Source organism: Petaurus breviceps, unplaced genomic scaffold, assembly GCF_028583685.1.
Source record: "Petaurus breviceps papuanus isolate PSGF00001 unplaced genomic scaffold, PetGlider_PUasm1.0 176, whole genome shotgun sequence".
Classification (NCBI taxonomy): Eukaryota; Metazoa; Chordata; class Mammalia; order Diprotodontia; family Petauridae; genus Petaurus; species Petaurus breviceps.
In genome coordinates, this window is record NW_027185771.1 from 17433580 (window position 1) to 17438846 (window position 5267).

General features: G+C 41.0%; 1 pseudogene; it reads right to left on the reverse strand.

The window, feature by feature from the left end:
- Positions 1–1724: 1724 nt before the first annotated feature.
- LOC138159525 (cocaine esterase-like) overlaps positions 1725–5267 on the reverse strand; it is a 21127-nt pseudogene continuing 17584 nt past the window's right edge.

Below are 5267 nucleotides of genomic sequence, written 5' to 3' on the forward strand. Positions count from 1 at the left end.
AAAGGTTGTTACATTCTCTGAGCCAGGGGAAGGCTATATAAGCCCTGATGTGTAGCTTTGTTTTGGGGGCTCACTTTGAGAAGTGTTCTGTGATTTGATCTGGATTAGGCGAAGCCATTGTCCAGAGCCCCCCGGCTTTGAAAAACCCAGATGTTGATTTGGTATGGATGTAATGGTTGGACAGTTTGGAAAGCTGTCTACTTGATCTGTTTCTGTCTTGATAATTCTGCCTGTATACTTTGAAGTTCAGGGTGCTGACCTTTTTCCCCTGAACGAGGTAAACGATGTATGTTTGACTGATTAAAGTAAGCTTGTTAACCCATTTTGAGTTGCTTTACTTTATCAAAGCAGATCCAAGAACCTGTGTTGGCAGACACGCTTGGGGTGCTTGCCACTACAACAGGCTACAAAACATAGTGTGTTCTTCACAGATAAACATTGTTATACTTTGTTTTCCATGCAAACTACCATAGTTTTGTAATGATTATGTTGCTTAAATCAGAAGATAGTGAAGCTTGATTCAGATGACATATTCAAGAGTGAAAGACTTAGAGCCTAAAGACCTGAGATGGAGCCTCAGAACAATCTCTTCTTAGCTGTGAGACTTAGGGTGATGTACACTTTCTGGGCCCTGAGTCCTTTTTGGTACAATGAGTGGGTTGGATCAGACATGCTTTTTTTTCAAAGCAATCAAGATAAGTGACTTTCCCAGGGTCATATAGCTATTAAGTGTCTGAGACTGGATTTGTACTCAGATCTGCTTGACTCCAGGGCTGGTGCCAATCCACTGTGCCACCTAGCTGCCCCTGGATCAAATATACTTTAAGCTCTGGTCCATCTTAGATACCCTCTGGTGCTCACAATAACTCTGGAGGGTCAGTGGTGACAATTTTATTATTCCCATTGAGTTCATAAGGAAGAAGACATTCCAACAGACAAAGGTACTTTTTTTTTTTCACAAAGGGACTTTTGTCCAACAATCAACAAGGGGCTATTTTGCTGGTGGGTGACAAGTCAAATATTTATGAAAGAAATACCATGGACCAGGCACTCAAGCACTGGAGAGGAAAAGAGGTAAAAAAAAAAACTGTCCTCAGAGAGTTCACAATCTAATAAGGGAGACAAGCTGCCAACACTTCAGGGAGTTCATAATTTAATGAAGGGAGACAACTGCAAACACCTAGGGATAAACAACATATACACAAGGCAAATTGGGGATGATCAATAGTAAGAAGGCACCATCATTGAGGCTTTTAGCAAAAGCTTCTTGCAAAAGGGGAGATTTTAGCTGAGACTGGAAGGAAGCCAGGAGGTGCAGATGGGGAGGGAGAGCTTTCCAGGTATGGGGGCAGCCAGAGAAAATGCCCAGAGCCCAGAGATGGAAAGTCTTGTTCTAGGAATGCTGAGGAGGTCAATGTCACCAGATCAAAGAGGACATGAGAGGGAGTAAAGTGAAGGAAAAGGTGGGGAGGGTCCAAATTCTGACAGCCTTTAAAAGCTAGACAAAGGGTTTAATATTTAATCCTAGAAATAAAGGGAGTCTCTAGAGTTTATCACAAATGGGGTGACGTCATATTAGAGTGGAGGATGGGCTGGACGGAGAAAAAAACTGAGGCAAGGGAAACTACAATGCAGGTATTGTAAGGGTCCAAATGTGAGGTGACCCATCCAGCTACTTCCCCTTACACTCTATCATCTGCATCCTGATCCTTATATCAACTATGTCTTGTTTTTTGAATTAGAAGTTTATTAGTGATAAAAATGTTTCAACAATTGCTATTTGATTTTTCTTAATGAAGAGAATATTTTAGTATCATATTTCCCTGTATCCCAGGGATGTACCAGAACCAACTTGTACCAGAGTTGGTTGTTAAATTTTCAGCATGAGCATTTACACCTCACAATTGGCATCCACTATGAATTAGGATCTGAGTCATTGTTTTGTTGATTTCAAAACTTAAGAAAGTGATGAAGAAACTGTGAAAGATACAACTTGAAAGTATGTCTTGTGGATTTTTCAGAGAGTTGATTATTAAACATTTACCAGCACATCCCTGCATGTATCTTGTTAATAAAATGTATTGTTATTGTGAAATATCTTCTTAGTATAGCCAATCAGAGTAGAGGAAGCATTTCCTTTGATTTTGCTAAATTTTTTTCCCATATAAAAGAAACCCTGTAGAGGAACCATAGTGAGTTCGGGTTCAGAGATAATAATTGTCTCTATGCTATTCCTGTGCAAGTAAAGAATCACTTGACTTGCTGAATTATCATGAAGTTTTGTTTTCAGGACCCTCAGTGTACCACATGATCTCCTCACAGAAATGTTGTCCAGAAGATGCTTGCTAATTCATGAAGAAGCACAGAAATATCTGATATTTTCCCCAGACCACGGCAGCAGCTCAGTGTACTAAGAAGGGCTTTGGATTTGGAGTCAGAGGATCTGGCTGCTTAGTGTCTGTGTCACCTTGGACAAGTCCTTTTCCTTCTCTGGGTTTCAGTGTTCATTCTTGTTCAATGATTTCTAATATCCCTTCCAGCTCCAAATCAATTATTTGATCTATCATCAAACATTAATTCTTTCCCTGGGAGTACAATGACAGCAAATGAAGTCATGCCCATTATAATTCTATGAAATGAATTTTTTTTCCCTCTAGAGACAGGGTGGACTGGCTGGTCTCATCAGATTCCCTGTCTCAGAATTGGAAGGTCCCTTCCAAATGAGATGATATTTGTGAAAGTGTTTCCTTAGCATGGTGGTCAGTACATAGTAGGCACTATATTAATGTTTTGGTTTTTTTTCCTTCTGGATATCATTTAAATTCTTCTCCCATAGCAGTAATGAATGAGAGTCAATTTATTTCACTCAAAACTGCTCTCTTCTTTAGTCCAGACCAAGGAACTACTCAAAGCAAATGATTGGGTGTTGCTGGTCTGCAACAACTGCCAAAATGGTTATGCTTAGAGATCACAGCTCCACCCGGGCTTTTTCAGGCTGTGATTCCTCCATCTTCTGAGGCAAGGTCTTGGTGCAGAACTCCCACTTATCCCTCCTCAGGCTCTTTCCCACGGATATTTGCAAATTCAGCTGCAGGTACTCTTCCTTCTGGTCATAGACTGGCCAGTGAATAAGGTCTGCACCATTTGGGTCCCTGGGAGGAAAAACCAAACCTTTAGACCAGAAAGGGGTCACTGCATTGACAAGTTTAGCAAGCAATCATCAGTTCAGCCTGAGCCCTAAGGAAGGAGCCCCAAGGTAGGGGTCAGCTGACAGTGGTAGCTCCCATAGAGAAACTTGTTCACCCATCTTAAGTAGCTTGGTCTTCATTTTTCATGTCGTGCCTTTCTCTGCACCTGAGATGGAAGGTCCAAAGAGTGAAAGGACTCAAATAGGGAATAAGTAGCCAAATCCAGATTTGAGCTGATAACATTGGACTCCATTTCATTGGGGTAGCTATGTGGTGCAGTGGATAAAACCAGGCCTGCAGTCAGGAAGACCTGAGTTTAAATTCAGCCTCAGATACTAGCTCTGTGACCCTGGGCAAATGACTTAGATCTCTTTGCCTCTGTTTCCTCATCTGTAGAATGAGGTGGAGAAGGAAATGGCAAATCATTTCACTATCTCTGTCAAATAACTCCAGATGAGCTCACAAAGAATCAAACCCAACAACATCGGACTCCACATCCAAGGCTCTTGCCACTACCACCTGTTCTAATCCTTCCCAAGGGGGAAGAGAAGTCACTGACACTGCAGGGTGATGGTGTGGGCAAAGAGAGTTGCTGTTCTTTCTTGTTTTCCTTTCATGATGCGCATGTGTAGGGTGAGTCTGACAGAGCTACAACTCCCTAGCACTGGCCATGAATTTGAGGAAGAGTTACTTGTTCAGACCTTGCCTCTAGGTTGAAATAACTTTTTTTTCCTGAACAATTTTCAATCAGGGAACTTCTATGTAAATAGGAAACCTTTATGTGCCTAAGAATAGGTGCTACCACACAGGGAAAGAGTCGGGAGCCCAAGGGGCAGCTTTCTCACCCATGATGGGCAAAGTTTGCCCAGTAGCTCATCATTCTGTGGCTCAGCAGTTTTTCCTCTTCTGTTGCCTCTCCTAAAACTAAGAACAGAAAAAGGAACGTATCGGGTAAGGTCAAGGGGCAGACCCAAAGGTCTTCTCTCCTCCAGTCCCCAGCCCCCAACCTGCTCTGACCACTGAACTTATCTTCCTCCAGTACTTACCTTCATGTGACTTCCCACCCAGAAGACCACCCAGGGCTTCTGTTGGCCTACTCTGTCTGACTCCCCAAAATACAAAGTGACAGAGCTGTACTGGAAATCAGGAAGACCTGAGTTCTAATCCAGTCCTAGATACTGATTAGATGAGTGAAACTGAACATGTCACTTAACTTCTATCTTTGTTTCTTTGTTTGAAAATTGGAGATAATAACAGCACCTGCACCCCAGGGCTGTTGGGAAGGTAAAAAACCCCCCAAGAGATAACATATATAGAGTGCTTTGCAAAACTTGTGAAAATGTTACATAAATGCTAGATATCATTATTATATTATATTAATTCTATTCTATTCTATCATGTCATATTATATTATACTTAATATAATAATATATGATATAATAATAAAGTAAAATTATGTGTTGTATTATATTATTATATAATAGCATATTTTATCACATGTAATTATAATAATGGCATGATTGTTATAAATGTAATCTATAATAATGATGATAGTTATTATTCTAAGCTACAACAGAATGGCACAAGCTCCTATAGTTGTAAAGTTTTTGTATATGGCCTTTGCCTTAGACAATGCCTGTCATTCAAGGTCCCTGACTGGGCTGTGCAGACGGGCTCAGTGGCAGGAACTGGCCCATAAGGTTTTCATTTCATCGGCCATGACACATTGTGACACAGATAAAGGTATTAACTGGCCTTCCAGTTCTGCCAGGACAGGAGCAAGGAGGTGAAAACAGGGAGAGCAGATGTGCAAAAACACAGACTTGGGACCATCTGCAAACATTGACTCCAAAGACTGCTAAATGTGAGACTTTTGTCTGACAGTCACCAAATGGATGCCCTTTAGAGAAAATGAATCAAGAATAACTGGACAAAATGAAGTAAGGGAAGGAGAGAGGGAGGGAAAGAAAAAGGAAGGAAGGAAGGAAAGGAAGAAAGAAAGAAAGAAAGAAAGAAAGAAAGAAAGAAAGAAAGAAAGAAAGAAAGAAAGAAAGAAAGAAAGAAAGAAAGAAAGAAAGA